Raw genomic sequence first — 22,430 nt, forward strand, 5'->3', positions numbered from 1 at the left:
CCTTAAGAACAGTAATAACATTAAAATGAATATTCACCATAAAAACTATGAAAAACTTTAACAAAACAAGAGGAAGAGAAAGAAGGTAGAATAGTGTGCCTGAGTGTACCTTTAAGCAAGAGAACTTTAACCCAAGACAGTGGAAGACCATGATACAGAGGCTATGGCACTACCCAAGACCAGAGAAGAATGGTCTGATTTTGGAGTGTCCTCCTAGAAGAGCCGCTTACCACAACTAAAGTCTCTCTTCTACCCTTACCGAGAGGAAAGTGGCCTCTGAATAATTACTGTGCAGTACTTGTTTGGTATTCTCAGTGTCGGCAGGTGTATGGAGAAAGAGCAGTATATGTAAAGAATAGGCCAGACTATTCGGTGTATGTAGGCAGAGGGATAATGAACCGTAACCAGAGAGAACGATCCAATGTAGTACTGTCTAGCCAATAAAAGGACCCCATAATTCTCTAGGAGTAGTATATCAACGGGTGGCTGGTGCATCTGTAGCTCCCTTTTTTTTCTTTTTACTAAGAGAGAGAGAGAGAGAGAGAGAGAGAGAGAGAGAGAGAGAGAGAGACAGAGAGAGAACACCCAGCTAGTAAGTATACGTAAAACTATTTCTTTCTATGAGAGGAAATAACCAGTAAATAACATTCAATCTTTAATGTAATTTTATGTTCATGGCAAATATCTTTTTTTCTTTCTTTTGTCGAAGATCGCCATTTCGTGTCACCAATCGTCTGGTTTTTATTTGGTTTTGTTCGTTTATTATTGATTAATATTTTGAATAATTTAAACGATAGTTAATGCAAATAAATGTACAATTATATATGAATATAAATTTATTTATGTAAATATAGAAAAAGTATTAGAATTAAGATATATTTATACGAATAATAATCTCCAAATATTTGGAAAATCATAAACTATCGTAGGAAACAAACACAAAACACAAACTTAAACAGGTTCAAGTTTAGAAACAAACACAAAACACAAACTTAAACAGGTTCAAGTTTAGATGTTTGAACGGAGTGAGTTGTGTTTTCATTTGCTCCAGCTGACCGTCTGTTTTTGGTTTCGTTTACTAATTATAGTTGATATTTGCAATTATTTGAAAGAAAGATTATGGAGATAAAACTACATCACCACTTAAACATAAATAAGATAACTTCATAAATAGATAAATAATTATACTTAAATCACAATTGTAAGAATGATAATTTAGAGTTATTTATGATATCATAAATTGTCGTAGTAAACGTATTCTTAACCACAAACCTAAATGGCTTATCGTCGTTGATTATGGCTGAGTTCAGTGATTAAAATTGGATATTTATCATCATTTTAGGAAAAGTTTACAAATATAAACTTACGGTAATATTTGAAAAAGTTTATTTTTTAAGAGATTATAAAATTATTATTATAATTATTGCTCAAATATAAAAATAATAATCTATAAATATCCACTAAATCATAAAATGTCGTAGAAAACGTTTTCAGAAAACGTAAACAAAACCGCCAGCCTTCGACAATAACAATAACATTGAGCGCGAACTGCCAGAACTTCAGAAGTTATTTGAACCTTTTTTTCAGTGAACTAAAACTCGGTTTTATTGTGTCATCTACCAAACCTCTGCCGGTTAAATAACGAAGGCTAAAGGTTTTCTGTGTATTTTGAACGGTTTGGAGGATAATGTATGTTGGGGAAGCCATATAATTAGTTAAGATGGACAGTGGCCCTTCAAAATAAGCTTGAGTACATAGATCGTCTGGTATTATTTTACTGTATTGCAGGGTAATGTAACCTAGGGAAAAAACTACTTTTTTTTTTAGCTGAATGTGTTCTGATTTTATTTACTGGTAATTTGAATGTTTCTGATGAGAATTTGTGGAAATTTTTATTTTCCCAAAGCTGTGATTTTTTTAAAAACCAAAATTTAAAAAGGGAATTGGTTTGTTTGTAGTAGGGTGGATACATTTTATATATTTAATAGATAGGATATGGTAAGTTAGGTTATCACAATCTATTTTAATAGATGTTTTTAGTTACTGTAATACATTAAACTGATTTTTACTAACAATTGAATACTGTATAACCCTCCTAAAATGAATTTGAGCCTCATTACCTAGTCCCGTGTTGAAGAATAATGGAGCCTTTGTATATAGACGGCCAAGGCCTCCTGAGCCCACAGAAATTGGGAATTTTCTTTCCATTTCCATTCGTTCGTGGCCATGTCCGTCATACTACAAAACCTCGTACGCAAGAACACCGCCCAACTCTAGGGTCCCCACTTATCCTAACCTAGGAGACATTCTTAGGTTACCCTGTGTTTGCCTCCTAACCGGTTACACTCATGGCAATGTAACCACGAATCATATTCTGTAAAAGAAATAGATTTTACAAGTAATAAGAAAATTTACGCCTGTCCCAACGAACTACATTCAACCCGTATTGTCATTTTATTTTCTTTTTTTTCTTTCGGGGGGCGGTCGGTGAATGAGATGGACTGGTGCGTGTTCTGCGGTTCATCATATGCAAAGCAAGGTAGGATGGCAAAAACATCAAGATAATTAGGATATTTTAAAAAAATTCATCGTTTTTAGCAATATTCCTTTGGCTTGAGCTATTATAACAGCACCAGAAGATTTGGGCTTGCCATTGTTCGTTGATTTTCCATCTTGAACATAACACATGTCATTAACACCATACTTGGAACAAAGGCCGGAATAAACACCCTGGAGTCCCTCTCCTTCTCGTTCCCTGTACCTCCATGAACAGTATATTGGGAGGAGGGTGATGGAAATAGAGGTACAGGGAACGAGAAGGAGAGGGAGACCAAAGCGAAGGTGGATGGACTGTATCAAGGATGACCTTCGATCAAAGGGATTAACCGGTGATGGAGTGTGGGACAGAGGTAGATGGAGAAAGCTGGTCAGAAACATCGACCCCACATAAAAGTGGGAATAGATGCAGACAAAGAAGAAGAAGAATTCCCTTTGTTGGGTGAAGTTCATAACCTCACCAGCTTTAGATTGTTCAATTTGTAAAAGGAATCTCTTGTATCACGTCGAACTTGGTAACTCTCGGAGTTCAACGTTGCCATTTTGACGTCTCAGTGGCCAAGAAGTTAGAACGGGCATCTCCACACTAAGTTTGATGCTCCCATTACCCTGTTTGAATTTTAAAATGTTTGGATTCTGATCGAATAAAAAAAGTCCTCTGGCAATTTCCCAGGTTAAGCGGGGACTGATTGGATTGTTTTAAATTACTGCGCCTGTCGATTGGTTCAGTGTTTTGCTGCTAAAGTGCTGATGAATTGATCAAAACATTATGTACTGTGAATCCTTACCTACTGGTTACGCTGCATCCCCTAGCAAGCCCCCCCCCCCCCCCCCCCCCTTGTGTCCTTAGCTTAACCTAAGACAACTCGCAACCCTGTGTTTACTTCTCGTCTGGCTTCCCAGCGGAAACTTCAGAGTTTCAGAGGTATATAATAGTGTAACTTGTCTTTATAATTTGTAAAGAGCTTTTTTACAAAGATTAACATAATCTAAACTGTTCAAAATGCCTTGGAGCACGCCACTATCACCCCAACCTCTGTGTTCTTAGTTTACCCTAAGACAACTGGCAACCCTGTGTTCACTTCTCGTCTGGCTTCCCAGCGGAAACTTCAGACTTTCAGAGGTATATAATAGTGTAAGTTGTCTTTATAATTTGTGAAGAGCCATTTTACATCGATTAACATAATCTAAACTGTTCAAAATGCCTTGGAGCACGCCACTAACACCCCAACCTCTGTGTTCTTACCTTACCCTAAGACAACTCGCAACCCTGTGTTTACTTCTCGTCTGGCTTCCCAACGGAAACTTCAGACTTTCAGAGGTATATACTAGTGTAAGTTATCTTTATAATTTGTGAAGAGCTTTTTTACATCGATTAACATAATCGAAACTGTTCAAAATGCCTTGGAGCATGCCACTAACACTTCCTATTTACTCCAGTAGGGAAATGGTCACTAGTTTGGGATGTTTCCAATACCATTAAATGAATCTTATCTAAACAAGTATTTAAATAGAACTGTTACAAATAAGTCACTCGACAGTCAAAACCTCTCTGATTTGCTGTGAAAAATATCGTCCTGACTAACAATAAAGAAAATGGAAAAATCGAAGTTGGGACAACAGCACCACATGTTACGAACTCAGGGGTTAAGATCAAGTTGGAACTCATTCAAATTTAATTCAGAGTGGTAAGAGGTCACGGAAGCTTCAGGTATCTAGGTTACCATTATCCGCCACTTATGCCTTGTTCCAGTCTCTTAATATTGTACTAGAGTATAGTAAACCTGGCATACTTATGATACCTTTGGCATTGAATCTAGGTTTTTGTAAGTACAATTGTTTTAAAGGTTTTTAAGGCTGCTCAGTTATGGCAGAGGCAAGGGGCAGTGACATTTGCCCCTATCAAGCAGGACAATGCCCTAGAGACTGACATATGCTCAGTGCCCAAGCCTCCTCTCCATCCAAGCTAGGACCAAGGAGGGCCAGGCAATGGCTGCTGATGACTCAGCACATGGACCTATAGATTCCCTCAAACCCCCTTCCTAAGGTCACAAGGATGGTAGGGAATTAAGGAGTTTGAGCAAGACTCGAACCCCAGTTTGGCAATCACCAGGCAAGGACGCTCTCACCTGGCCATCACAACCCTAGGCTCCCCCTTTTTTTTTGTGAGTTTAGACTAGGTGTAGGTTGTCTGTAAGTCTAGCATAGGCTAGGTCATGATTGGTTTGAGATCTACCAGGAGTTGCCTCGACACAGAATTTACGCTCTAGTAAAAAAAAATCAAGGTGAAATGCACATGGTTGCAATTTAATGTAAGCTACACTTCTAGTCTAGTATATGAAGGCAAACAATTGAACAACCTGTTAATGGTTACCATCGTCCCGCTGTATTTAGCCGTACTGTCCTCGACTTTAAAGTGTTGAGGTTACTTTAGCCGGAGTAAAGTTGATGCTTTGTATGCAATGCTCAGAGCCATTCACGTAACCATGATCAGAAAAGTTGTTCTACTTTAATGTCTTTTTTGAAAGCATAAGATCTGTTAAAAGAAGTCTATTGTAATGCAATGCTGTTTTTTCTTTTGCAAATACAAACCCTCGTCGTTTATACGGGTTACACTCTACAGCATTGCCGTTTAGCTACAACCAAAATTAAGGAAATCCTGTGGATCTGGTAACCTTGTATGGTTGTCCCGTTCCTACCCAAGCTGGGTAGGCGTGACGGACTCTGCGGCTAAGTCCCCAGCTTTACTCTTGGCCGCTGCGACGAACTGACGTCTGCTCGGCCGCTGACCCCTCTTCTCTTTTCTTATTAGCTCATGTGATCACGAGTGCTTCTTAAGTATGTATTAAAACCTGCCATGGCCTTGAGGATCGTCCTTGTGGCTTCACAAGTTGGGTGGAGGTCGATCCCCATCCTACATGGCCTGCATGTCAAGGTAAGAAGTGTTCCGTGTCTCCCACTTGCAAAATCTTCATGGAATGTTTGTCTTCCCAACGGGAGAAATTCAGTAGCTGTCGTAAAGAGAAAGCTAAAAGGGATTGTTCATCTTCTCCTTTCTCCAAAGAGGGCAAGAAGCAGAAATCTCTCACGAGCCCCGAATTTTCCCTGTCCTACCTATCGTTATCAGAATTCCCAGAGGCACCGATAACAAAGGATGCGGGCATCTTCATCAAACAGGCACATGTTGAAGAGTTATCTCCGATTATTCTTAGTGAGACGGCAAAGGCTCTAAGTGATTAGGATCATTTGACCTCGTTAATTAACCAACCAGAGCAGGATTTATTAGAGGAACTGTTAATTTCTCCAAGAGTTTGTAAATCCTAACTGATCAATATCCCCACCGAGTATGCTAAGCTCAGGGGAACAGATTTCTCATCCATGATGCAGAATTCACCCATTAATGTAGATCAATTAATAAATAATGACAAGCCAACATGGTCCTCGCACCATTCTGCGAATGGACAACAGGTATCACCAACTCCTTTAACTTTCAAAGTTATATTATTCCTCAGTGAGATCCCATAGTGAGTCGGGGCTACAAGTAACATTCGAAGACTCAAATGGTAGGTTTTCCTCCAGAAAGGAAGCTATTAAAGTTTCACCTGGAAAATCATCAACACTTCCAGACTCCTCGCAAGGGGTTAAAGTGTAAAAATATCAGAAAGATTGGTCATATGCTCCTAGTGCTGATGCAAGTTTTTCCATGCGTCTGGAGATACACAAATGACCTGTGCGTCCCTCCGGTCGCAGGAATCGAGGACGTCAAGGTACCCATTAGGGACGGTAGATCCCTCGACTTAACACCTATAGGGGAATGCTGCACCCCCTGCAACATTACTGGACGAGGTAGCAGTTCTTCGGGGGAGATCCTAGGGCTATAGAATTTCTTCGCTCAGGGTATCAAATCCTGTTCACAAGCTTGTTGACCTACATAAACCCATACTCCAACTCCGACGACCCCATCGTTGTATTTGACAGGATCCCCAAAAGATTTGCTCTTGGAGAAAGAAATTTCATTGATGCTGGAGAATGAAGCAATAGAGGAAGTCTTACACAAGTCCCCGGGTTTCTTCTGCAACCTCTTCCTAGTGGAGAAGTTGTCGTGAGGTTGAAAAAAATTTTGTAGATCTTTCCTGCTTGAAGCAGTTTGTTCTTCAAACTCGGTTTGAGATGGAGACCTGCTGCACAGTGGCGCAGGCCATGCAAGATCAAGGAAGTACCTGCGTTTCATTTTCAGAGATAGAACTTAAGAGTTCAAGGTGCTATATGTCAGCCTGTCAACAGCCCCACAGACGTTCACTCTCCTGTTCACCCTAAGTCTCCTCATGGGCTCTCGCGACGGGAATAGTGCTCTTGCAGTACTTAGACAACTGGCCACTACTGGCAGTCAAGATCTCGTCTTATCCACCAATTAGATTCTTCTCGAATTTTTCTGCGACCTGGGTATCCGGCTGTATTACGAGAAATCGAGACTTGACCCACAATGTCGTCTATGGTATTTGGGCATGAACATGGATACGGTCCAAGCCAGAGTATTTCCATCTTCAGACAGATCGCAACACCTTTTCTCCAGGAGTTCCTTCCAGCTCACTTCTAGCAGAAGCTTGTGGGTCCCCTTTCATGCATACAGAAACTGGTACCCTTCGCTCGGTACAGTGGCCACTAACGGTCGCAGACCTCAGACTCACTATCGGCCCTTTGGAAGATCCCACGAGACAGGAGAACAGATCTCTCGGGGTGTTTAGAGGAGGGGGATCTGATAGCACCTTTACTGATTCCAACTCTATTGTAGACTTCTGAATCATTTCAGATGCTTCTCAAAAAGAAGGAACAAATCTCATGACTATGGTCACAGGAAGACAAGTCGTTCCACGTAAATTGTCTGGATCTCAAAGCAGCGCATCTCGTGTTACTCTGCTTTACAGAAGCGACCGAAAGTCACTCGGTAGTGTTGATGAACGACAACACAACCGTAGTGACTCTTGTCAACAAGCTGGGGGCTCGGTATGCCAGATCCTCTGTCAGTTGGCAGTAGGGATGCAACACTAGCACATGTAAATACCATTAATCTCTCAGGTCAATTCATCCCATGGTAAAAGAATTTGATAGACAATATGAGCCGACTAGTTGTCGATACTGTAATTGGTTCAGAATTGTCTGTGGATTATCTAGTGGCGAAGAGTCTGCTGAATACAGTTTTCGAGCTTCCCTGACCGTAGACATGTTCGCCGCATATCTGAACAACAATCTACCAGTATATTCTTCTCCAGTCCTGGATGCAGAGCAGCAGTAACGGAAGACTGTTTTCCAACACTCTTAGGACAGGATGGCGTCTATGCATTTCCCGTTCTGTCTGATCCGTCAAGTCTTGAACAAGATCAGGTTGTCACAAAACCAAAGAGTAACGCTAATCGCGCCAAGGTGGCCACAAGTGGATTGGTACCTGGACTATTCTAGATCTTCACACAGAAGTTCCAAGAGAACGTCCAGATTGGTCAAACCTTTTATGTCAACCTCATGTGAAAGTTTTACGAAACGGCTCACTGCCCGTCTCTTCACGGCTGAGGGTTATCCAACACCACCTCCGAAAGAAAGGCTTTTCGAGACTGACTACGGAGCACTTCAGGATACCTCCGCAAGTCCTCCGCAGCGATCTATCAGGCAAAGTGGTCACTTTTCTGTGATTGGTGTCATAGATGCGGAGGGAGAAACTAATGTCAGTCACAGCAGTAAAGGCTATCGCCCAGCCTCGAGCCAGGTCTTCAGACTGAAGGGAATTGATCTCTCCTCCTTGTGGGAACTCTCGGCTTTATTCAGAAGATTTGAGCAATCTTGCCCACCTCGGGAACTTGAACTCCCGTCCGGAAGTGTGTTGAAGGCTTTAAGGTCCTAAAGTTGGTACCCGACGAACCGCTATGCAAAGCAACAGACAGGGACCTAACATTGAAGATAAGTGGTTCTCTTAGCTCTTTCATCATCAAGGAGGATGAGCGAACTACACAGTCTCTCTCACTTGGTGTCACAATCTGGGTGTTTAAAAGATTTGTCTTTTTTACTTTTGTGCCAAGCCAAGACCCAAAATCCATCATTGACTGATGAGAGAGTTGTCTCCCTTATGATTTCAGCAATCAGCGAGGTAACTGATGATCATGACAGTCTTACTTTGTCCTGTAAGGGCAGTCCATCTTTATCTAAAGAGGCCCTCACCCTTTCGCCCTCTCGTCCCTAACTTGTTTGTAAGCACAGGTCGAAACAAGAAGGGAGTAACCGAGAACACCATCTCTTTCTGCTTACGAGAGGCTATCATGAGAGCATACAAATCTTTGGAAAATGTGTCGACTGGGGTCCCTCCCAAGGCTCACGACATTCGTAGTATTGCCGCAACTTTAGCATTCCAGAAGAACCACTCACAGGTGCATAATGTTTGGTTCTCTAAAGACAGATTATCTTCACAGCTCCAGTAATTAAAAGGTACCCATAGATCTTTGAAGGCATTTTCCTTGTCACATCGACAGTTATTTTCAGCATTATTGTGGCATGAGAATGCAGTAGAATGAAAGGGGCTTCCTTCCTCTCTTCAGAACCTTCCTTCCTAGGGAGTACCTACACTGATAGCCACTTATACACGTAAGAAAACGTCTGTGACATTACATATATGTGATATATTTCAAATGAAGAAGTTGTTCTTACACAAATCTCCAACTTGCGTTATGGCTTTGACAATTACTAAATTTTTTGAGCCTGACGTCATGACTTTATTTATCATACGAGCCGGTCATGATAGTCGTTATTTTATCCTGTGTCCAGGGCCAGACAGACTCCCTAACATTGTCTCATAGGTACTGATTCCCACCAAAAGGAAGACGCCCATAATTGACGAGGGTTTGTATGAGTAATTTGTATTTCTCCTAGGTATACAAACCCATTTATTTATGTTTCACGTCTCATCCACCGGCAAGTCTTAACCCAGAGTAAAGTGAGGAACAAAGCCGTAAGCTCCGATGCATCTACCCAGCACGAGCAGGAACAGAGGGTGACCATACATTGTTGCCAGACCCACAGGACTTCTTAAATTTTAGTCATAGCAAAAAAATAAGAGAGTAAGCCCCTTTTAAATGATTCAGGTTTGTATAGCTAGGAAAAATACAAATTACTTTAAAGAATTTTAGCTTTTGTAAGTCCACCATTAAGCCAGGTTTTTTTTGGTGTGATTTTAGACTAGGCGAACGTTGTGTGAAGATCTACTGTAGGTAAGGTCCTGATTTGTTTTAGATTTACCAGAGGCTAAGCAAGGTGTGGTGTCTCCAACCAGGAGTTTCCTGGAGACAGAAATTGGTCTCTTGTGCAGAATGGAGGCAAAATGCACATTGCTTTACAGTACAGTAATTTAACGCTCGTACTTTAGTGTATAAAGGCAAACAAGTTGAACAACTTGATAATGGTCACCATTGTCCTACAGTTATTGAGGCTTCTTTAACCTTAGTATGGTTGATGCCTTATATTGCTTTTTATTTTTCAATTCACGCAACGCTCGGATTTAGTAACGCAATCATAATAAGATAAGTTATTCAACTTTATTGCCTTTTTCAAAGTATAAAGTGCGTTAAAAGAGCGCTACTGTATATGCACTAGTTTTTTATATATACAGACAGTCCCCAACTTACGAACACAATAGGGACCGAGAGTCTGTTCGTAAGTCGTTTTGTTCGTAAGTCGTTAGTGTTAAATTTTGGTCTGGAGTAAGCGTAATCTAACTCAGATGTCTACGATTTTCAGCAGTAGAAGTCAACAAATAGCCCCATTTCATATAAAATAGGTTGTTACAAATATTTTACTTTATCATATTACAGTAGTCTGTATAATACTGTAAAGTTCAGTACAGTATGTTGTTTTATTATCCTGTACTGCACACTACATAATGGAAACTTGCACAAAAAATCGGCCATACATATGCACTGCATTTCTGAATCAGATAACTTTTAAGTAAAATCGTAGTAAATATAGTGTACTGTACATTTAGTACAGTACTGTACATTAATTCCTTTTTAAATAAATGTACTGAAAGATATTTTATTGTTCCATTACCTAATTTTTTTTGCTAGAAACTTACGTAAACAAGAGGCCATTTGCATTATGTACTGTACTGTAACGTTACCTTTTTACGCTTATCAAATCAGCTGACTTGTACCGTACTGTATTTACTGTATGTAACAGTACTGTGCATTTAACTGCTTCATGGTTGTTTTGCTATTGTTAAATAAAATGCAGAAGGTTAGTTTACTGAGTTGTTTTATTTTAATTTTGACCGACGGAATCATTCTTTGTAGAGTATACGTCACGTATCTTGTGACGTCATGTATTTGGCGGAAGAGCGCTGACAAACCGAATGATTTTCTTTCATTATGTTGCCGAGTAATCTTATTACAGCATTCCTATAATCGAAACACCGAGTAACGATATCAAGTGTTTTAGTGGTCTGTATCATTAGTTATGAGATTAGTACAACTTACCGTAAAGTTAAGAAAAAAAAAATCTGATGTTATATTTCTTCTGGCGGAAGGCGAGAGGCAAAGCAAGTGATTTTCTTCCGATCCGTTACTATTCCCATAATCGAAACATCGAATAAGGATATAAAGAATTTTTTAATATTTTTCGAAGAAATATGAAGACTTAACTGCATTAAAAATCAAAATACGGAGAGAGAGAGAGAGAGAGAGAGAGAGAGAGAGAGAGAGAGAGAGAGAGGGGGGGGTTGCGTATTCCGTTTATAACTAATAATAAGGTCTATCAACGAACCGTATGGAAAATGTGATACTCTATAATATATTAGCGCTGTTGTAATATGCACTATGAAGAGATTTCGAATATCAAGAAAATTATATAAATCAGTGTTATTCGTACTATATGTGCGCATAATCGTAATACTGCAGCGTCACCTTGAGATCAGCTGATCTCCCAACCAAAAGTAAATCAAAAGTAATTGTTGATTATTGAAATGCTCAAGAAATTAAAAAAAAATATGAACGTGCTTTAATAAACCATACTTAAACACAATAATGTCAAATGAAATATGAAGGCTTAATATTGAACGAAAAATTGAATACTGTATGAAGCTTTAGAATTACTGTAACTACCCATATGCGATTGACAGAGCGAGCACACACACACACACAAAAAGAGCTACAACGATTTCGCATGATACCTAATAATAAGAACTGTAGGGAAACTGATTTTCTGTAACATTTTGGCGCTGATGTAATATTCATCTTGAAGATATTTCTAATATGTTAATAAATAAAAAAAAAAAAATGCCAAAAGTCTGATGACGTTATATTCTGACGGAAGGCGAGAGGCAAATCAAGTGGTTTTCTTCCGATCCGTTACTATTCCCTTAATTGAAACATCGAATAAGGATATAAAATTTTTTTTAATAATTTTCAAAGAAATATGAAGATTTAACTGCATTAAAAATCAAAATACGGAGAGAGAGAGAGAGAGAGAGAGAGAGAGAGAGAGAGAGAGAGAGAGAGAGAGAGAGAGAGAGAGAGAGAGAGAGATTTAACTTGAAATGAAATCTACGGATGTTTACGAACATGTTTGGACTTCCTTCAATTTGTGTTCGTATGTACCGTTGTTCGTAACTCGAATGTTCGTAAGTAGGGGAGCATCTGTACAGTATTTGTAATCGGCCGTGATGTACGGCTCAGGATACACCTTGACAAGCTTAATTCTAAAGTCAAAGCTCATTCCAGTTCTAAATGAAGTTTCTATATCAGAGGTCAGGCATTTAGAGTCAAAATTTACTGTATATATATATATATATATATATATATATATATATATATATATATATATATATATATATATATATATATATATACATATATATATATATATATATATATATATATACATATATATATATATATATATATATACATATATATATATATATATATATATATATATATATACATATATATATATACATATATATATATATACATATATATATATATATATATATATATATATATATATATACATATATATATATACATATATATATATATATATATATATATATATATATATATATATACATATATATATATATATACATATATATATATATATACATATATATACATATATATATATATATATATATATATATATATATATATATACATATATATATATATATATATATACATATATATATATATATACATATATATATATATATATATATATATATATATATATATATATATATATACAGATTAAGGGAGGAATGTAGATGCATTGATTGCGTGACACAGAGTAAGGGAGGAATGTAGGTCCGTTGATTGCGTGTCACCGAGTAAAGGAGGAATGCAGGTCCGTTGATTGAGTGTCACCGAGTAAAGGAGGAATGTAGGTCCGTTGATTGAGTGTCACCGAGTAAGGGAGGAATGTAGGTCCGTTGATTGCGTGACACAGAGTAAGGGAGGAATGTAGGTCCGTTGATTGCGTGACACAGAGTAAGGGAGGAATGTAGGTCCGTTGATTGCGTGACACAGAGTAAGGGAGGAATGTAGGTCCGTTGATTGCGTGACACAGAGTAAGGGAGGAATGTAGGTCCGTTGATTGCGTGTCACAGAGTAAGGGAGGAATGTAGATGCATTGATTGTGTGACACCGGGTAAAGGAGGAATGTAGATCCATTGATTACGTGTCACAGAGTAAAGGAGGAATGTAGATCCGTTGATTGTGTGACACCGGGTAAAGGAGGAATGTAGATCCATTGATTACGTGTCACAGAGTAAAGGAGGAATGTAGATCCGTTGATTGTGTGACACCGGGTAAAGGAGGAATGTAGATCCATTGATTGCGTGTAATTTGCTTTCGTATCTTTTGGTTACAGCTATTCATTGTTTTGTTCTTTATCAATATTCTATTGATTTTAAAGGTTAGACTGGCTACCAAAAACAAATCCTTTCTGTACTAAAACTTTCTTATTGTTTCCTGAAAGCTATGTAAGAAACACTCTAAGTAGAAATAAAAAGACTTTAAAAGAAGGACCAGTTATGATAAACTACAAAATACTCTATTGTTTATTTCAACATCTGTAAAGTATTTTAAAAGCATGTTGAAAAAAAAACTTGTGTATACTCCTGTTATACAGGACCAGATAAAGTAAAGTATTTGATGTGTTTTGAAACAGAAAATACAAATTTTTATATATTTGAAATTCTTTTCCAGGAATGCCACTGTGGCAGGCGAAGTGAAGTATTTTTCCTGCGTACATTTGAGACACGCCGCTTTGGAACGGAATAAGACATGCCTTCGGGCCTACCTGTAAGTATGGGATATATTTCCGTGAATAGAATTGATGTTCATACAATGTACATTACTGTAGTAGCATTATTTTATGAAATAAGAGTTGTTCTTACTCGGCGGTGTAATTCGAAAACTGTGACACTCGGGCCGGAAGTGTAGGGTCCTGTTCAGTAAGCACAGCGCCCTCATGGGACAAAAGAGCGTCTCTCGCCATTATTTAAAGGACTAGGGTTTGTGTGGCTAGGACTCTTGGACAGAAGGGAAATTAAAACTAACCTTAAATCTTGCTTGAGGGTACACTCGAGCGCACTATTCTCTCGTTTCTCTTCCTCTGTTATTTTTCAGTTTTTATAGTTTGTATATGAAAGATTTATTTTAATGTTGTTATTGTTCTTAAACTTCTCTTGTAGTTTTTCCCTATTTCCTTTCATCATTGAGCTATTTTCCCTGTTGGAGCCCTTGGGCTTATAGCATTTCTGCTTTTTCAACTAGGGTTGTAGCTTAGCCAGTAATAATTAATAATAATAATAAACAATCAATATTAAAAAGAAACTCCAACAATCACACTTATTGCTATAATATTTATAACTAAATCAATTAGATAAAGCAACAATATTCAAATGAACCAACAAAAACATTAACAAAACTGAAAACTAAAACTATAACCGCAACTGGATAATATATAAGTATGTATGTGTACTTTATATACTGTATATAGTAATACAGATACCGTTGTCCAGACGAACTAAGCCGAACTGTCTTTAACGGCACAGCCACAACTCTGTGGCAAATAGAACACTCTCGGGCAATCTGGCACAACTGCCTCAGTTAATCGGTATTAATCATTATCGTCGTCATCATCCATCCAGGAGAAATTATTTATACAAGCCAGGTCATCAAAGGTTATACAATCCTCAAGAACAGTCTAATAAATGTCACTTATGATAATCCTGGCCAGCAATAATTAGAATTTAAAATGCAAAGAAAAAACACGTACGGACACTCCTAGCCAACTAAACTTATCTTACTATAATCAAAGATAAATAATAAACTATCTATCATTCACAATCACCCCAAAGGCAAAGAAAACAATTCTGTACTTACCAATATAATAGATAAACACTTCCAAAGCTGGTAGAAAAAAGGATGAATCCAGTATATGAACACACAACTGCCTCTGGCTGTAGTCAATAAAAGAAAACCTTTGCTCAAGACATTCACTACTGGTCTAAACTAGCTACAAGAAGTAAACAAACAACCTTAATTATACCAGCAGTCTTTCTCACTACAAACAGTCGTTACACTAATTACCTCTCTCTCTCTCTCTCTCTCTCTCTCTCTCTCTCTCTCTCTCTCTCTCTCTCTCTCTCTCTCTCTCACAAAAATATTTGGCAAAAAAAAGAAAAAATAGAAAAAAATAACATAAAAAGTTGATCCTCCACATACCTCACCTCCCCTTACTTTGCCAAATCCTTCTGTCACAAACACTTTTTTTTTTTTCCCTTACCCAATCATATTCGGGAACAGGACCTTTGCTTCGAGTAACTGGGCCTTCATTTACTCTCTCTTTTACTTCTTCCATATCGCTATCATTCATTGTATTATTAAGATTCCCATCTATACTTCTATCATCCAGTTTATCATGCACTATCCCATCTACCTCATTCTCGTGCACTAACCAATGCTTGTAAAGTACGCTTAATTTACAGTCTTTTTAACTGACGAAAGCCAAGCAACATATACTGCTGTGCTTGACCAATTGAAAAACTTAATAACTCCAGAAACCTTCTTGGTTGATTTTAAAATAGCTATGATTAATAATCTGCACACAGTTTTTCCTCAAACTCAAGTGTTGCTTTTTTCACTTGAGTCAAAACATCTACAGAAAGATATAAATTCACAGGTTTCAGCTGCGGTATCAAAATGATAAAATAGAGTTTTCTGTCAAGATGAAAATGGTAGCTGCCATTCAAAGGCTTAAAGGCCGTTCGTGAATGGCAGAGGTGAGGGACAGTGACATTGCCCTATCAAGCAGGACAATGCGATAGAGACAGACCATATATATATAATATGATCAGCACCCAAGGCCCCTCTCCAACCTAGCTAGGACCAAGGAGGGTCAGGCAATGGCTGCTGATGACTCAGCAGATAGAGCTATAGGCTCCCCCAAATCCCCCATCCTTAGCTCACAAGGATGGTGAGGTTGCAGCGACCAAAGAAACTGACGAGTTTGCACGGGACGCGAACCCCAGTCTGGCGTTCACCAGTCAGGGACGTTACCACATCGGCCACCACTATTCCTTTTGTTTTATCTCATGATGTTTTAAAAAGCTTTTATTATTATTATTACAAGCTAGGCTATAATCCTAGTTGTCTTTTATCAAAAAGAGGTAAAAAGTTGAATTTATTTTTGTATCTGATATAGAAAATTTCCAGCTTGTAGTAATGAGTCAATATGAGTTTTTTTTAACATGATTCATGACAGTATGAAAAGTTCAGTACTGTAGTCCCTAACTTCCAAGGAGTTTTAGATGTCTGGTTTTCTGCTCAGTGCACCTGATTTTGAGTGCTATAGGCATTACCTAATGGTCTTTGAAGTGTCCTTGCAACCCCCCTAGACTGGACCTCCTTTTTAGCCTTCTACCTCAAGTCTATTGTCGCTTCCTTTCTACCGTCCAATCTCTTCAATGTTCAACAGTTTCAACTCGGCAGTCAGGGGCTTTACTTGCCCCCAGTGCCAAGCCATATTATGGGGTCTTATGACTGACCGGACAGTACTACATTGGATTCTTTTCTCTGGTTACGGTTCATTTTCCCTTTGACTACACATACACCGAATAGTCTGGTCTATTCTTTACAGATTCTCCCATCCTCATACGCCTGACAACACTAAGATTACCAAACAATTCTTCACCGAAGGGGTTAACTACTGCACTGTAATTGTTCAGTGGCCACTTTCCTCTTGGGAAGGGTAGAAGAGAGACTTTAGGTATGGTAAGCAGCTCTTCTAGGAGAAGGACACTCCAAAATCAAACCATTGTTCTCTAGTCTTGGGTACTGCCATTTTCTCTGTACCCTTCTATATAATTTCTCTTCCTCTTCTTTTGTTAAAGTTTTTTATAGTTTATATAGGAGATATTTATTTTCATGTTACTCTTCTTAATATATTTTATTTTCCTTTTTTCCTTTCCTCACTGAGCTATTTTCTCTGTTACGATAACTGTATTTTGAATATGTTAAGTGATGATTTTGTTCCAAATTCAGAAGATGCCAGTGTCGTCCGTAAAAATTGCAACGTGTAGTGTATGAAAAAATCATAGAATTGATCACAGTATTTGACGGTTTACTATACATAGTTGCAGTATTTGACTTTACTTAAGTGGTCGTTAGTATTTACCCGTATGAATATTTGCCTGTATTTAAATGGTTGTAATATTTGACTGTTTAAAATTTACTATAATGTTGAAATTCCTTCCAGATTCAGTGGTTCAATAAATACAACAAAAATCTGGCGAATTACATGAGGTCCCTCGGAGAAGGTTGCGGGTTGGATGTCACCCAAGACATAAAGCCTCCCAAAAATATATACATTGAGGTAACCACAAAATTTTCTTCCTTATATATTCATGCATTTGAAGTACTGTAGTATGGTATAAATAACATTGCATTTAACCCTTCTACCCCCAATGGACGTACTGGTACGTTTCACAAAACTCATCCGTTAACCCCCATGGACGTACCGGTACGTCCTTGCAAAAAACTGCTATTTGCATTTTTTTTTACATATATTTGGTAATTTTATGAGAAACTCCTGGCATTTTCCAAAATAATAAGACCAACCTGACCTCTCTATGACGAAAATTAAGGCTGTCGGCGCAATCTAAAAAAAAATATTGCAAAACGTGTTTGGCAAAAAAAAAAAAAAACGGTTGGGGGTTAAGGGTTGGAAAGTTCCAAATAGCTTGGGGGTAAAAAAGTTAAAAACATGATAATGATTTTTAGTTTTTTCAGATGTTCAAACTTACAGCAAATTTTTTTTTTTTTTTTTTTATGTTGAACAGGTTGATAAAGTCTCTCTTCATGGTTTACATGACAGATTTATTTTAATGTCACCAATCTTTAGATATTTCATATTCATTATTTCTCTTACAGTTTGTTCATTTCCTTTCCCTGTTAGGTTTTTTTTCCCTGTTGGAGCCCTTGGGCTTATACCATCCTGCTTTCCCAACTAGGTTTGTAGCTTAGCTAGTAATAATTAATTTTAGGTTAAGGCAGAATTATAGTGTGTTTACTTCTGGGTTAGACATGAAATATATTCCTCTCATTTTCAGTTCTGGACTTTCTTCCTTATGTCAATTCTATTTTTTCTACACAAATACAAACTATATTTGTTTTTATATGAATGCAAACTTTCATTCTTTAATAGAAGTATTCAACGAAGCTGGAACTTGGATGTTAAAATGTATAGTGAGGTGGTGGTAGCATGGCTGTGAGTACCGACAAGTAACTACCGACATAAATCTCTATCTCTAACCTTGGCTGTTATGATTGTTCTGATTTTTTTTATCAGAAGCATTTGCCGTTTGCTTATGGTGGAAACCCCACATACCGACATTTGGGTCTGCCCTGGTAAACCTGCTGGCCTGCTGTTGGCCCCATCTCTTTTGTCCTTTTTTGCAAGGGGCACTATTGCTTGCAGTAATCCCCCTGTGATGAGTGTAGGTCATAGCCTCCTTTTATAGTGGTTTGATTACGGTTGAAGGAAAAAGAATTCTAAGAGATTGTCTTTAGAGGCAAATTTGCATAAGCTGTTCCACAAGAGGCTTTTTAATTCCTTCTCTCCCCTCCGGCACTCAGATTGGTGCACTTTTTTTTATAACCTAACCTAACCGTAGAGCCGAGCCCTCCAGAGGAAAACCGAGGAAGGTAGGAGACCCCGATTTGCCCGCAAACCTGGTTCCTAAAGTAAGACTATCCACTCCCCTCAGTGAAGGAAATATCCTTTTACTTCCTCGTCAATGTTCTCCATCGTTTATGAGGACGACACTTGCTGAGCTCGGACCACCTGTCCTTTATTCGAGACGACCTTGGCTCAGTCCTCTTCAAATAACGTCGTAGTGCCCTTACAGGACAGAAGAAAATCATCCTGATCTCTGGTCACTTCTTATAAGATGTGTGCCATCATCATTCCTCTGCTAGTGTGAAGGATGAGCTCGCTAGTTGGCCGAAATTCTACAATCACTCTGCTTGTCGTCATTGTTGATGTATTTTCTCTTGAGCTATTAGAAGGTGGTGGGCAAGGGGAGCTTCCTTCGTGACAACTGAGGGTGTATGTACTCATTCCTGCACGGGGCCGAATAATGGTCGGTGGTAAAGAAACGACAGAAGAGACCTGAAAATCTAATTCAGTAAGCAAGGAATCTAACAGTCGCCATGTCCTGTGCTCCTTCCGAAGCAGATGTCCTGGATGTTAGAGCATCTGCTAACACCTCCAACAGCTTTTCTGCTGATGGGTCACCATCAATGCCTAAGGAAGGCCAAAACTTCCAGTGGTCCAAGCTCAGCAAGTGTCGGACCACTGCTTCGGAAGGAACACAGGACATGGCGACCGTTAGAGTCCTTGCTTACCGTATTAGATTTTCGGGTCTCTTCTGTCGTTTCTTCACCACCACCTGTCAGTGACGCAAGTCTTGAAGGCTAGATTATGTTAACAGCAGACTGCTTTTGGAAATATACTCGCAGGTCCCCGGACACTTTTATCTTTTGGCTACCGGTAGCCACTCAACTGGTAGTGTAGCGAACCCTCACAGGACAAGAAGCATCTAGTCTAAGATAGCAGTTGCAACATAAGTCCTAATATCAAAGGTATAAATGTCTGCCCCTTTTTCCTCTTTTCTTTCCCGTCTCTCGGGGTGCAACGGTTGTGCCGTCATTTGCTGTATCGTATGCCTGACGCAGCCAAGCCTCCCAACAGGAACAAATCTCCAATTTCAAGACATTTTTAATTTTCTTAACTATGTAAACACGAGTACAAGTTTTACTTCCCGCCTGTGCTTCTCCACTAGTCCTGTCATGGGCACAGTGGCTACTCGATGGACTATTAGGGCTTACCTGTCACCTTTCAGTGATTACAACCATCTTGTTTTTATTTGAACAGGCAAACTTCCAGCTTCACCAAAACTATACTGCTATTAAAGAACTCAGGATAATATAATTAGGAAATATACAAATGACTGGAAATTTAAGTTTGGGATACTCTTAAGAGTCTTTTTTTATATCAGGTTATGATACTTACCAGAGGTCCAATTCCCAAAAGTGCCCCCTGTGTGGAAAGTCTGAAATTATATGAATGCTATATGTTTTGCATTTGAAGTAGTAGTCTGAATCCACTTCAGTGATTACTACTTTTGTTTGGGTAATACTGTCATATAATCTATCAGTACTTATCAATTTATTCACATTGAACTGAAGCATAAGACTGTGACAGTATTACTATCTTAAGGGCACAGTTTTTGCAAATATATACAGTTACATCCCAGTTTTTGTCAGCATACTCTTAATAAAAATACCCAATATCTAACTTGTAAATTCTATAGTATAGGTTATTATACAGCTTCTTACCTAATGGTATTCAAATATTTGGTAGTTCATTTAAGCTTAGAATGCTAAAGCAGGTTTTATATTTATAGTCCCTAATCTGGTTTAAAGGTTTTGTAGCTTTAACTACTGATGCTCTAGTTATAGTCGATTCTTTTTAGTGAGGCAGATTTGCACCGACTCGCAGGGGTGCCCTTTTAGCTCGGAAAAGTTTCCTGATCGTTGATTGGTTGGATAAGATAATTCCAACTAATCAGAGAGCAGGGAAATTTTCCGAGCTGAAAGGGCACCACTGCGAGTTGGTGCAAATGCGGCTCATTAAAAAGAATTGAGTATAGTTCCCAGTGATAATTTTCAAATGTATGAATGAATTTCCTATTGGAGGCATTATTAGGATACAGTGTTGTAGCGAGATTGTATTGACCAAAGCAAAATGCTTATGTCTTTAGGTACAACTGGGCGGAGTTTCTTGGGTTCGAGTTCTCTTGCTTGAGGGCACATTCTTCTATCATATTTCTGTTATTTTTTTCAAGTTTTAATGGTTTATATATGAAAGATCTAATTTAATGTTGTTACAGTTTTCAAGATATTTGGATCGTTCATTACTCTTCTTGTAGTTTATTTCCTCGTTTCCTTTCCTCACTGGGCAATTTTCTCCCTGTTAGAGCCCTTGGGTTTATAGCATCCTGCTTTTCCAACTAGGGCTGTAGATTAGCTAGTAATAATAATAATATTGTAATGCAAGACTTGCCTACTTGGAAAACACAGTTTCATTCATATTGTTTGTCCTCAGGTCCGATGCCTTCAGGATTACGGTGAGTTTCCAATCGAAGAAGGCGACAAGGTCATCTTGCAGAAGAATACGACGCACTACCTACTAATGGCTCACTGTCAACATCTCATAAGGCAGGGTATTCTTGAACATGTAGAATATACAAATATACAAATATACTTATTCTTAATAAAGAATAAATATTTTGTAAGTGGAAAATAGTACATTATTTTTGTGGTTTAAATTTTTATATGAGGCAAACTATACATAGTCCTGTTTTTTAAGAGACTCTAGATGTTTTAGAATATTTGATGGGTCTTGATCTTTTACTTTTATTAGTTTTAAACAATTTTATAGTTCATAGTGAGCTTAAACCATGGTCTTTCTTGTCATAATTAGAATAAGGCAACTTTGTAATAAAATGTTAAACTTGAGAATATTATTTTATTGGAATAATTTCTTACATTAAATAATATTTTATATTTATTCACTTAATAAAGTAAAAGTAATGACTAAACGTACGTGACGATGAGTTCATAAAATTATCTTCGTGCTCATGAAAGCAAATGATGGAACCTTTACCGATGATAATACAATCTAAGTATTATTTTGTTTTATCTTTCTCAAAGATACTGTTTCTATCATCTTTAAACTGTTCTATCAAAGGTAAACTATTATAAAATAAAAGCTAACCTAACTATTCACATGGGTAAAAGATCCCATTAAGAACAAGGCTGAAGCCTAAAGTTTAACGTAAAATTAAGCTGTAAATTTTATACATGGAATTCTTAAATCAAAATCGGTAACTTATGTAGTCTCTGCGGTACATTCCGAGTCCTGAGCTACGCTGCGAAGACATATCTTGGGTATCGTAGTCTTCTCTGCTAAGCCGATACGGGTCGGCAGGCGTCCTGCCGTAGGGGCCTGCCGGGGCCCTATAAGGATCCATCACTGTTACACCGTAAGGGCCCAAAGGTCTCTCCTGTACGCATCCATTAGGTCTCTGGCGTACGGATCTCTGTTGCCTTGCATCTGGTCATAGCCCGATCCGAGTCGTTCAAACACTCTGTTCGGTGCGTTGTTAAAGTATCTGTCGAAATTTTGCCCCTGCATTTGTGGCCTCCTGTCATCCATGGGATACTGGCCCATTAAGCTCCCAGATGCTTCCCCCATCATGGATC

General features: G+C 38.3%; 1 long non-coding RNA gene across 2 annotated transcripts; it reads left to right on the forward strand.

Moving 5' to 3' along the window:
• The first annotated feature begins 1,532 nt into the window (after nucleotides 1-1,532).
• Nucleotides 1,533-21,686, forward strand: LOC137635649 (uncharacterized). 2 transcript variants are annotated; one of them, XR_011042743.1, is made up of 4 exons: nucleotides 1,533-1,789; nucleotides 13,803-13,898; nucleotides 17,359-17,475; nucleotides 21,271-21,686. It is a non-coding gene; the product is annotated as an uncharacterized lncRNA (long non-coding RNA). The 2 variants fall into 2 exon arrangements; XR_011042744.1 differs by having other exon boundaries at nucleotides 1,533-1,750.
• The last annotated feature ends 744 nt before the right edge of the window (nucleotides 21,687-22,430 follow it).

The sequence above is a fragment of the Palaemon carinicauda genome, unplaced genomic scaffold (assembly GCF_036898095.1).
Source record: "Palaemon carinicauda isolate YSFRI2023 unplaced genomic scaffold, ASM3689809v2 scaffold155, whole genome shotgun sequence".
NCBI lineage: Eukaryota > Metazoa > Arthropoda > Malacostraca > Decapoda > Palaemonidae > Palaemon > Palaemon carinicauda.